The sequence below is a fragment of the Medicago sativa genome, chromosome 7 (genome assembly GCF_051527215.1).
Source record: "Medicago sativa cultivar Bolivia chromosome 7, Bolivia_mono, whole genome shotgun sequence".
Taxonomy (NCBI): domain Eukaryota; kingdom Viridiplantae; phylum Streptophyta; class Magnoliopsida; order Fabales; family Fabaceae; genus Medicago; species Medicago sativa.
This window is the reverse complement of record NC_140755.1, coordinates 24,696,864-24,708,469: the sequence shown is the minus strand read 5'-3', so window position 1 is coordinate 24,708,469 and position 11,606 is coordinate 24,696,864. Positions and strand designations below refer to the sequence as shown.

General features: G+C 35.0%; 1 non-coding gene across 1 annotated transcript; it reads left to right on the top strand.

The window, feature by feature from the left end:
- Positions 1 to 9,648: 9,648 nt before the first annotated feature.
- Positions 9,649 to 9,755, top strand: LOC146905091 (small nucleolar RNA R71). The gene has a single exon (XR_015020853.1). It is a non-coding gene; the product is annotated as a small nucleolar RNA R71 (small nucleolar RNA).
- The last annotated feature ends 1,851 nt before the right edge of the window (positions 9,756 to 11,606 follow it).

Sequence of the window (11,606 nt, the reverse complement as noted above, 5' to 3'; positions counted from 1 at the left end):
AGTTAGATGTTTTTTCAAATAAGTGATTATACGATTTTAGCTTAAAATCAATATCCTCAAATAAGTGATTATATGATTTTATTCGGTATCGTGTTTTGCGTCGATCTTCATTAATGGTCAACTTCACATTTTCGTCGTTCAAGCATAATCTATAAATAATCACTTTAAATACATGTATGATGCCACATTATCACTTAGATGAGAAATCAAAAAATTCTCGCTCATTGTTCAAATATTTTCTCCCAATCTATTCCCGCACTTCTATTTGTTTGTTATGGTATCGTTAGCCTCGATCTCTGATCCGTTCTTCAATCTACAACAATGGTGAGTAATCAACCATAACCGGTGCATATTCTTGTTATTCAGCCTCCAATTGATCTTACTTCAATTACATTTTATGTTTATCCTAGTGAAAATCCAACTGCTTCGTTGGTTAACCCCTTTTTTTGATGGAAGGAATTACCATTCTTGGTCGCGATCTCTAAAGAAAGCTATCATCATGAAGAACAAGCTTTGATTTCTTGATGGAAGTTGTCCAATGCAAGATGAATGTGATCATCATAGCTATGAGGTGTGATGCGTTGCAATAATATGATGCTTTCATGGATCCAAAATCATGTTATTACATCCATTGCTCAGAGTCTTGTTTACTCTGGTGCTGCTACATTTGCATGGAATGATCTTAAATCTCGTTTTTCTCGTGTTGATCGTGTTTGAGTTGAAAGTTTGCAACATGAAATTGTGCACATTTCGTCAAAATTCTCCTTATGTTTATGATTACTTCACTAAGCTCAAATGGTTTTGAAAAGAATTGGAAACTTTTCTCCCAATTCAAAACTGTACGTGCAATGCTCGATGTCAATGTGATGTTAAGTGTGTCTTTCTAGGATACAAGTAGGGAATGAAAGGTTTTGTGGAATTGGACCTAACCATTCATTGATGAGTCAATAATTAGTTATTTTAATATAATATTTAAGTCCGTTTTATTTATATTTGAGTTTATTTTATTTAAGTTTATTTCCTTTTTAGAACTCTTTTACTATAATTGCAAGTTATTATATTTTAGGAACAAATATTCTAAAGATCGAGTCTTGGAGCAAAAGAAAAGAGAATCGGAGCTGATTCGTGCCAAAAATATAAAAGATCTTATACAAAAATATCGGTGCAAGGATTGAGGGCAAAAATATGAATATCTCATACAAAAATATCATTGCCATACCCTAATTTTGGACCTAAAAATACTTGCTCAAAATGTTTTTCCATCTTTGATATGTGTCTATTGCTCTTGGGAGATCACCAATTTGATATTGTTTTACCCTGATTTTTTACCATGCTTTATCTGCATATTTTACTGTCTTTGTTTTATTTTCAATTGTGACTTTGTCTATGTTTTCTTGCATTTCAAGCCATCCAAAAGGGTTTTCTTGCATTCCAAGACATTTGAATTTGTCTCTGATCAATTGCATATTTCTCTGCATTTCATTTCAATCTTATTTGCAAAAATAATTGAAAATGGCATTTTAGTCATTTCCTATGTTAAAACTCCTTTTAGTCCCTGAAAATTGCCTCTAGGTCTTTTCAATTAGTTTGAATAAATCCTTTGTTTTAATTCCATGTTAAAATCCATTTCAAAAATTGCATCTGAGTCATTTTGAGTCAGTTTAGTCCCTAGGGGCATTTTGGTCATTTCACATGAAATTTTGACAGAGAGAGGTTACTTTAAAGTACCTCATTTGGTAATTGGTTCATTTTAGTCCTTTTGTTGATTTTATTTTTGGTTTCACTTTACGTTATTTTCAAATTACCAATTTTAACAAATTTTATTATTATTTTCATTTTAGTCCCTATTTTCTTTTATTTTCATTTTAGTCCTTTGTGTTATTTTTTCTTTTAGTCCTTCAATTTCTGTTAATTGCATTTTAGTCCTTTAGTTTATTTTGCAGTCCAGTCCTTTAGTTTCAATAATTGCAGAAAGGTCCCAAGTCAGAATTTCAAGTCCAAGGCCGAGCCATTTTAGTCCAGTACAGGTGTCAAAAGCTCATTGGATCAAAAATCACAGCTGGCCTATAAATAGAAGCCAACTCATCACATGCGTCAGAATCAATCAATAATCAAAAGCCACATCACACAAACAGAATCAGAATTTTCTCTCTCCATTCAGTTAGATCAAAATCCAGAAAATCAACAAGAACATGAAGAACAATCTAAAACCCTAACTTTTCTAGAAGCAAAATTGAACCGAATTGAAGCTATTTCTTCACCATTCTCAGTGATTCAAAGATGAATCTTCATCATTGAACGGTGCTTCTCTGCAATTCGAGTACAAATTCGCCACTGTGAGTGACGAATCCATACGATCACAGAAAAGATTCGAAGTGAGAAGAAGAAGGAACGAAGCAAGATTTTGAACCGGCGAAAAAGAGAAGAAGATTCACCGATTTATTTTCGGTTTCAGAAGTTCCAAACAACTTACTAGAGGAATCTAAAGCCATAACGAAGCTTTCTGAAGAGTTCTCCGTTCGAATCTCCGATTAAACTCAGGTAAACTCACAAAACTTCTTCGTCTTTCTTTCAAAATCTCAACGAAGGCGCGTGAGCATCTTTAATCGGTGAATCTATGTAGATCGAAGAAGATTCAAAGGTTTTCTTGCGAAAAACTTCGAAAACCTAAAAAGATTTTCAAAAGCGAAAAGTTAAAACTCCGATCTACGTAGATTCAAGCCTTGCATGTGTTTTTTGATGTTAGATTCGTACTTAGATTTTAAAAAGGAGTGGTTTAGGGTTTGATTCGAGTGTGAAACTCGCCGGAATCTGGAATTCACGGCGGAGTTGATGAAGATTCCGATGAATCTTCATCTTCTCCGGCCGTTTCATTCCAGAAACCGGCAGGGAAGACGACGGAGAAGAAGAGAGAAGGAAGAGCCTCTCTCTCTAAGTTTAAACCTAGAGAGAGAGTGAGAAGAGAGAAATGATTTTGGACCGGTCCTTTGTGTTTTTATAAGAGCGTGAACCGGACCGGTTCGTTCGAACCAGTCTGGTTCACCCCTGAACCAAGCGTTTCCACCATTAGATCTAGGTTGGACTTGATCTGGATCAATCCAACGCCTCTGAGGCACTTGGATGATCCAGATCCAGCATTAACCTTGGGCTTGGGCCTTGGCTGTTTACAGTTTTCGTTTTGATTGAATTTTGTGCTACTTCCACACTGCGTAATACTTTTTACACCCCTGTTTATTCAAAAAACTCTTGAAAAATTCCACAAATTCTAGTAATTTTCTTGATGCATTCTTTTGATAATTTTTGGTGTATCTTGCATGTTAAATCTTGATCACAACATGTGAAAAATATTTTGGTTCTTTGTTAATTCCATGTGTCAATTTTTGTTCAAATCTTGATAAAAACTTCTAGAGTTTTTGTGAAGTTGTTGTGATCAATTTTTGGCCTTTGATACTTGTTTTTGGAATGCAATTACATGTTGAAACTTGCTTCAAAATGTATGCGTTTGTGCTTTGTGAGTTTGTGCCCATTTTGTTAAGTTTTTTGTGAATTTGTGATGTGATTTTGAACTTGGATTTTGGTGCATAAATGTGGCTTTGAGTATGTAATTTTTTGGGGTGAATTTGACTATCAAATGTGATGTATGCTTGCTGTTTTTGAGTTAGTTTTTGTGAATCTTATGTTTGTTAGATAATGTGAAATATACTTGTGAATTGAAGTGCATAAAGAGAAAAAACTTGCAACCTTTATGATCTTTGGTATAGTTAATGACCTTAATTCTCATGTTTTCTTCCTTGAACTAAGTCACTCAAAACTTCTCTAATATCATGAGGATTTAGGCCTTTAACCTTGCTTTAGAATTGTGTTAAATGTCAAGTTTCTTTTATCACTCTTAGTTAATTTTGCTTGTCACATCATTTTCAAGTTACATTTACTTTACTATGCCTTTAGTATGTTGTTGATAGAGCCAAACCGCAAGCGCACGGCCTATCGAAGTAATAGTAGTAAGAAGAGTATCGTTCCGCTAGGGAGTTGTGAATTCAATTAACTTTTAGAGAATGATTAGAAGAGAGAAAAGATTGTAAAAAGGGGGTTTAATTGCTGAAAGTAAATAACAATAATATAAAAGAGCCTTGGGATTATCGGTTTGTCATAATAACAAATCTTTCACTAGACAAGACTTAAACTTCTAATTCCATGGTTTACACCTTAATTTCTAAAGACCGGTTTCCCTTAGCCCCTCACCTTTCCGATGAAAGTCCGGTGAGAGTTTACTTCTAGTAACCAAGCCTATTTCGCTGACTTGATTACTAGAAGATGCATAGAGGATTGAAACTACTCTTTGTCTCAATAATTGCAAAGACTATTTCACTGTTTTGCAATTATTGTCTAGATTCACTTGTTCCAACATCAAGACTCCGCTCTCGCTTTATGAATTGATGTTTGGGATGATGGATTAACGATTATCAAACCCTCCGCTTTCGCTTCCACAGTTTGATAATTGTTAATCCACGTTAAGACGGTGAATCTAGATTAGAAATTAGGGTTACATAGAAATTAGGGTTTAAGCTTGGTTCGTTAGGATTATGTCATTAGACTTTTCCAACAATCCCAAGACAAAGAAGAGTCTACTCACTAATGTTCATTGTAGACATGGGGGAAGAAGAGAGAAAGCAATAAAGTAAAAGAACAATAATATAAAAGTGAACTTTTATTCCAAGAACAAAAGGTGAATGTTTATGATGGAGTGCTACTCTATTTATAGCTTTACAATTGACTTAAAATCTAAGCAACTACAAGGGCAAAGCAGTAAAACTACAACAGAGTAACTTGGGCTCGAAGAAAAGCAGCAAAAGAGGCTTCTGGGAGGTGGCACGGCCGTGCCACATGTTGGCATGGGCCGTGCCAAGCTTCTGACTATGTGGGAATATATTTTTGTCCCGTATCTTCGTATTTTCGCACTGTATTTGCTCCAGTTCTCTTTCTTTTGCTCCAAGACACCTTCCACCATATATTCGTTCCTAAAATATAATAAAAAGCAATTTAAAGTAAAATATTCAAAAAGGAAATAAAATGCAATAAAATAAAATCAAATCTTAAATAAAACTAAACTAAATAATGCAATAAAATAGACTAATTAATGACTCATCAAACTCCCCCACACTTGAATCTTTGCTTGTCCTCAAGCAAAAGGCAATAGACATAGCAGCAACAAAAGATTAATCTTGGCAATATTAAGAACACATGTCTCAAAAGAAAGGTTTTGCTTCAAGTACACTAATTACAATTTCAAACATTCCTCATGAACCTATTCTACCCAACATCAAGTCTCAAGTGAGTGTGTGTGCAGTCCAACCCTTTTCTTGCTCCTGTATAAGACAGATATTATGAGGAACATGTTCTATCCTTAATGCTAAAGTAACCGAGAAAAGTCCTTTCTTCATTTCATATAAGAGTGATATGGGAATTTAAGTTAAAATTAGATTAGATTAACAATTAAGCATAAGGGGCTGCAGATGCTTAGGGGCTATCTATCCTCGTAGGAAGTCTTCTCGGATGTAATTGTCCTTTCCCCCTAGATTCAAAATCACCCTAAGCAGTGCTGCAAAATTTTCTTTTATTTCATCTCCGCGTAGGAAGTCTTTTTGGATGTAATTGTCCTTTCCCCTAGCATTGATGAATGTGTTTCCCTTTAAGTTCAAATTAAGGAGTCACCACCACAATTAGGAAGTTAGGGATTGTCCTTTCCCCACATGTTGGTGCCATTCTCCCGCCCCATTTAACTTTAACAATTAAGAGAATATAACAATATAGCACAATTGATTAATTTCCCACACAAACTTATACTACTTTTACTCTGAAGACTTTTAAAGGGTCTAAGTTAACATTAAAGAAGAACGTGTTCCTTAAAATACCTATTCATACACTTGCTCAAAGATTGCAACTGGGTGCTTTTCTCATTGGAGAATTTTCACAATAAAACAAGATATGGGTATAGCAAGAACACAAGAAACACAAGAAACTACTTTCATGTACAAGAAACAACCTTTAAAGAAGAGACAAAACAAAAAAATTTATGCCATATTTTACATTAAAAACAAGCTACTAATCATGCCTTTCGCCATAAAACAAAACAAAAGAATAAAGTTTAAGGGAGTTTGGGAACACTACGACTTTAGACACTTTATTAGGCCCCCCCCCCCACACTTAGGAGAAGCATTGTCCTCAATGATTCAAGAAGAAAAGAAGAAGAAGAAGAAGAAGAAGAAGAAGAAGAAGAAGAAGAAGAAGAAGAAGAAGAAGAAGAAGAAGAAGAAGAAGAAGAAGAAGAAGAAGAAGAAGAAGAAGAAGAAGAAGAAGAAGAAGAAGAAGAAGAAGAAGAAGAAGAAGAAGAAGAAGAAGAAGAAGAAGAAGAAGAAGAAGAAGAAGAAGAAGAAGAAGAAGAAGAAGAAGAAGAAGAAGAAGAAGAAGAAGAAGAAGAAGAAGAAGAAGAAGAAGAAGAAGAAGAAGAAGAAGAAGAAGAAGAAGAAGAAGAAGAAGAAGAAGAAGAAGAAGAAGAAGAAGAAGAAGAAGAAGAAGAAGAAGAAGAAGAAGAAGAAGAAGAAGAAGAAGAGAAGAAGAAGAAGAAGAAGAAGAAGAAGAAGAAGAAGAAGAAGAAGAAGAAGAAGAAGAAGAAGAAGAAGAAGAAGAAGAAGAAGAAGAAGAAGAAGAAGAAGAAGAAGAAGAAGAAGAAGAAGAAGAAGAAGAAGAAGAAGAAGAAGAAGAAGAAAGAAGAAGAAGAAGAAGAAGAAGAAGAAGAAGAAGAAGAAGAAGAAGAAGAAGAAGAAGAAGAAGAAGAAGAAGAAGAAGAAGAAGAAGAAGAAGAAGAAGAAGAAGAAGAAGAAGAAGAAGAAGAAGAAGAAGAAGAAGAAGAAGAAGAAGAAGAAGAAGAAGAAGAAGAAGAAGAAGAAGAAGAAGAAGAAGAAGAAGAAGAAGAAGAAGAAGAAGAAGAAGAAGAAGAAGAAGAAGAAGAAGAAGAAGAAGAAGAAGAAGAAGAAGAAGAAGAAGAAGAAGAAGAAGAAGAAGAAGAAGAAGAAGAAGAAGAAGAAGAAGAAGAAGAAGAAGAAGAAGAAGATATAATAATAATAATAGAGGAAGAGGAAAGCTCACAATTTTATTGAAGTCCATAGTGGACTTTGGAGGTGAAGGTGTTGCATCATGTTTTTGGAGCATTTGATTGTTTTCTTCATTTATTCGATTGCTCCTTTGGACATTGTTCCTTTCAACACCTTATTTTTGTTGCTCGGTGCTTATTCTGTGAACTTTGGTTTGCATCCATGCCCGCCGTTCATCATTATATCCACCGGCTTCTTGTTCATGGTGCAAGTTTGCACCTACCTCCTCTTTATTACCATCATCATCACCATCATTATGTACCTGTGGGTTAGTACCAATATAAAGCAAATTTTCCACCACCTCCAGAATAGTTAAGTCCGGATTAGGTAGAATAATCAAACAATAAGCTCTAATAGTTCTCCATTCATATTGGTAATTATGAGTAGGGGCCATGGTTCTAAGGAAGGACAAAGTAGTATATAAGTCTAGATAATAGTTCCCCTCTATCCTCTTGATCCCTTGATTCACACTCACCCCAAACTAGCAAGAAAAGTGATGATTCCACCTACCATTATATCACCCTTATCAATCCGGTTTCTTTTTAACAATTGAAACAAGATAATCTAGCAAATAATAGCAAATTTTAATATGATGGTTATAAAGCATAGCCCACAACATAAACAGCTCTCATCATTCCCTACCTCTTTCCTACTCTATACGGTGCAAGCCATAACCCTTTGAAGGTACCTAAGCACATGGTTGTGTTATTTAACTGCCTAATCACATATTCATCTATTTCTAGTCTATCCATAGCATTAATATCAAGGTACCTGTAAGGAGAGATAGTTCTAGAGATTAGAGATTTATACCTATTCCTTTGCTCGGGATCCTTGAATTTGATCCTATGATTGCGGGCTGTTGATTGCTTCTTGCACCACTTCCGGAGTCTTCAATCTCCTTACCTTTCCTCTTGGATGCCATTGACCTTAGTTTTGATTTTTGGTTGTTTGGGTGAAAAGGGTTGGTTTAGTGATGATGTTTGGGTTTAAGTGAGGTTTAGAGAGTTATGGAGAAAGGATGAAAGATGGTATTTTGAATAAGGAAATAAAAAAGAAAAAAAATAATAATAATAAATTTTTTTTTTTCAATTTTTTTTTTTTGAAAGGTTGGCACGGCCGTGCCAAGCTTCTGGTAAGAAAACAAATTTTTTTTTTTTCAAATTTTTTTTTTTGTTTTTTTTTTGTTTTTGGTCAACGGCTTCGACTTTCTTTCCTTTTTTGCATCATATTTGGACAAAGACCTACAAAACAATTTAAAATAACACAACAAAAATAAAAGCAATAAAATCATGGGTTGCCTCCCACGAAGCGCTCGTTTAAAGTCATTAGCTTGACGGTTAGAAAGTGGTTTATCTATCATATACCCAATCTTTCAGAAAGGGACAATGGCATCAAACAAACATTCTCTCCCAAATCACACATGGTTTTCTCAAAGGTTTTAGATCCTATGACACAAGGTAGGGAAAAACTTCCTAGATTCTTAAGCTTAGGTGGCAATTTGTTTGGAAGTATTTCAATAAGATTCATAAACTGCTCATCTAACTTAGACTCATCAAACCCTTGTGTTAATGGAATTTCATGCTCATGAGATGGTGAAACGAATGACTTTTCATTCTCTCCTATGACTTTCTCACTTTGAGGCTCATCACTCCCTGTCTCTCCTTCATTGTTCTTAATTTTCACAATGGGGTCCTCTAATTGTTTACCATCCCTAAGGGTAATGACACTGATATGGTTATTGGGGTTGGTTTTGGTTTGGTCTAGGAGGACTTTGGAGGATTGAGAGGAAGTAGCCACATGTTGGGGCACTTGAGAAGTCTGAGTCTCAAGCATCTGATTGTGAGTAACTATGGAGTCTTCTTTTGATGTAAGTTTGGCAAGAGAGTCCTTCAAAAATTCAGTTTGATTTTTAAGCTCTTGGAGCTGCTCGGATTGATTTATACAAAAATTTTCTAAAAAAGGTTCCAAGCTGGATTTTTGAGGGACTCTTTGGTTGTTTGCATAACTGGGTGGTGTGGTTTGGTGTCCAAAAATATTTTGAGGGGTTTGAAAAAAAATTTGGTTGTTTCTAAACCCTTGATTATATTGAGCATAGTTTACTTGCTCAGGACTTCTAACAACACTACCTAGTTCGCAATCAATGCCAATATGGCCAAATACACCACAAATGTCACAAGAAGGAGATGCAGAAGAAGAAGAAGAAGAGATGACACTAACATTTAATTTTTCAAACTTTTGGGTTAATGCATCAATCTTAACGGCAAGGTGATCATAGTTAGAGACTTCATACATACCTGCCTCCTTTTTGGAGGGTGAAGAATTAGTGATGGCTCTCTCGTCGGTCCACTTGTAATGATTTTGAGCCATGTCTTCAATCAAGGCGTATGCTTCTGTGTAATCCTTGTTCATTAAAGCTCCACCTGCAGCTGCATCAACATAAATTTTTGTGGTATACAAAAGACCGTTATAAAAAATGTGAATAATAAGCCAATTCTTTAAACCATGATGGGGACAAAGTCTAAGCATTTCTTTGAAACGCTCCCACGCATCGTAAAGAGATTCTCCATCTTTTTGAGTGAATTGTGTGATTTGAATTCTTAATTAGACGGTTTTAGAATAGGGAAAGAATTGGGCAAGAAAAACTTGCTTCATTTGTTGCCATGAAAAGATAGAACCAATTTCCAATGAATGAAACCAAGCACTAGCTCTACCCCCTAAGGAGAAAGGAAAGAGGTGCAGCCTTACGGCCTCTTGGTTTGCATTCAAGGTTCCACTGAGTCTTAAAAAAATTGAAACATGAAGATTCGGATCCTCAGTGGGTGATCCGAAAAATTGATTTTGCTGCACTAACTCAATAAGTGCAGGTTCTATTTCAAAATTGTCCTCAACCGTTGGGTACACAATAGCATCGTATACTCATTTGAAGATGGGATTGCATACTCGTTGAGAGAGCGTTCCTTAGCCATATCGTTATTGTCTTCCCAAGAAGTTAAAGGAAAAAGAAGAAATAGAAAAAGATTTTTTTTTTTTGGATAGAAATATAAAATAAAATAGAATAAAATAAAGCAAAAGATTTTTTTATTTTTTTTAGTCTAATCACTATTAAAAATTTAATAAAATTACAACAACTCCCCGACAACGGCGCCAAAAACTTGATAGAGCCAAACCGCAAGCGCACGGCCTATCGAAGTAATAGTAGTAAGAAGAGTATCGTTCCGCTAGGGAGTTGTGAATTCAATTAACTTTTAGAGAATGATTAGAAGAGAGAAAAGTTTATAAAAAGGGGGTTTAATTGCTGAAAGTAAATAACAATAATATAAAAGAGCCTTGGGATTATCGGTTTGTCATAATAACAAATCTTTCACTAGACAAGACTTAAACTTCAAATTCCATGGTTTACACCTTAATTTCTAAAGACCGGTTTCCCTTAGCCCCTCACCTATCCGATGAAAGTCCGGTGAGAGTTTACTTCTAGTAACCAAGCCTATTTCGCTGACTTGATTACTAGAAGATGCATAGAGGATTGAAACTACTCTTTGTCTCAATAATTGCAAAGATTATTTCACTGTTTTGCAATTATTGTCTAGATTCACTTGTTCCAACATCAAGACTCCGCTCTCGCTTTATGAATTGATGTTTGGGATGATGGATTAACGATTATCAAACCCTCCGCTTTCGCTTCCACAGTTTGATAATTGTTAATCCACGTTAAGACGGTGAATCTAGATTAGAAATTAGGGTTACATAGAAATTAGGGTTTAAGCTTGGTTCGTTAGGATTATGTCATTAGACTTTTTCAACAATCCCAAGACAAAGAAGAGTCTACTCACTAATGTTCATTGTAGACATGGGGGAAGAAGAGAGAAAGCAATAAAGTAAAAGAACAATAATATAAAAGTGAACTTTTATTCCAAGAACAAAAGGTGAATGTTTATGATGGAGTGCTACTCTATTTATAGCTTTACAATTGACTTAAAATCTAAGCAACTACAAGGGCAAAGCAGTAAAACTACAACAGAGTAACTTGGGCTCGAAGAAAAGCAGCAAAAGAGGCTTCTGGGAGGTGGCACGGCCGTGCCACATGTTGGCACGGGCCGTGCCAAGCTTCTGACTATGTGGGAATATATTTTTGTCCCGTATCTTCGTATTTTCGCACTGTATTTGCTCCAGTCCTCTTTCTTTTGCTCCAAGACACCTTCCACCATATATTCGTTCCTAAAATATAATAAAAAGCAATTTAAAGTAAAATATTCAAAAAGGAAATAAAATGCAATAAAATAAAATCAAATCTTAAATAAAACTAAACTAAATAATGCAATAAAATAGACTAATTAATGACTCATCAGTTGTTCCTATTTCACTTGTGCTACTAACCTTTCTTGTTTCATGTCTCATTCATCCATAAGCATTTCATCCTTCATCTTATGTTCTTAGCTTTTATTTCTTGCACTTTAA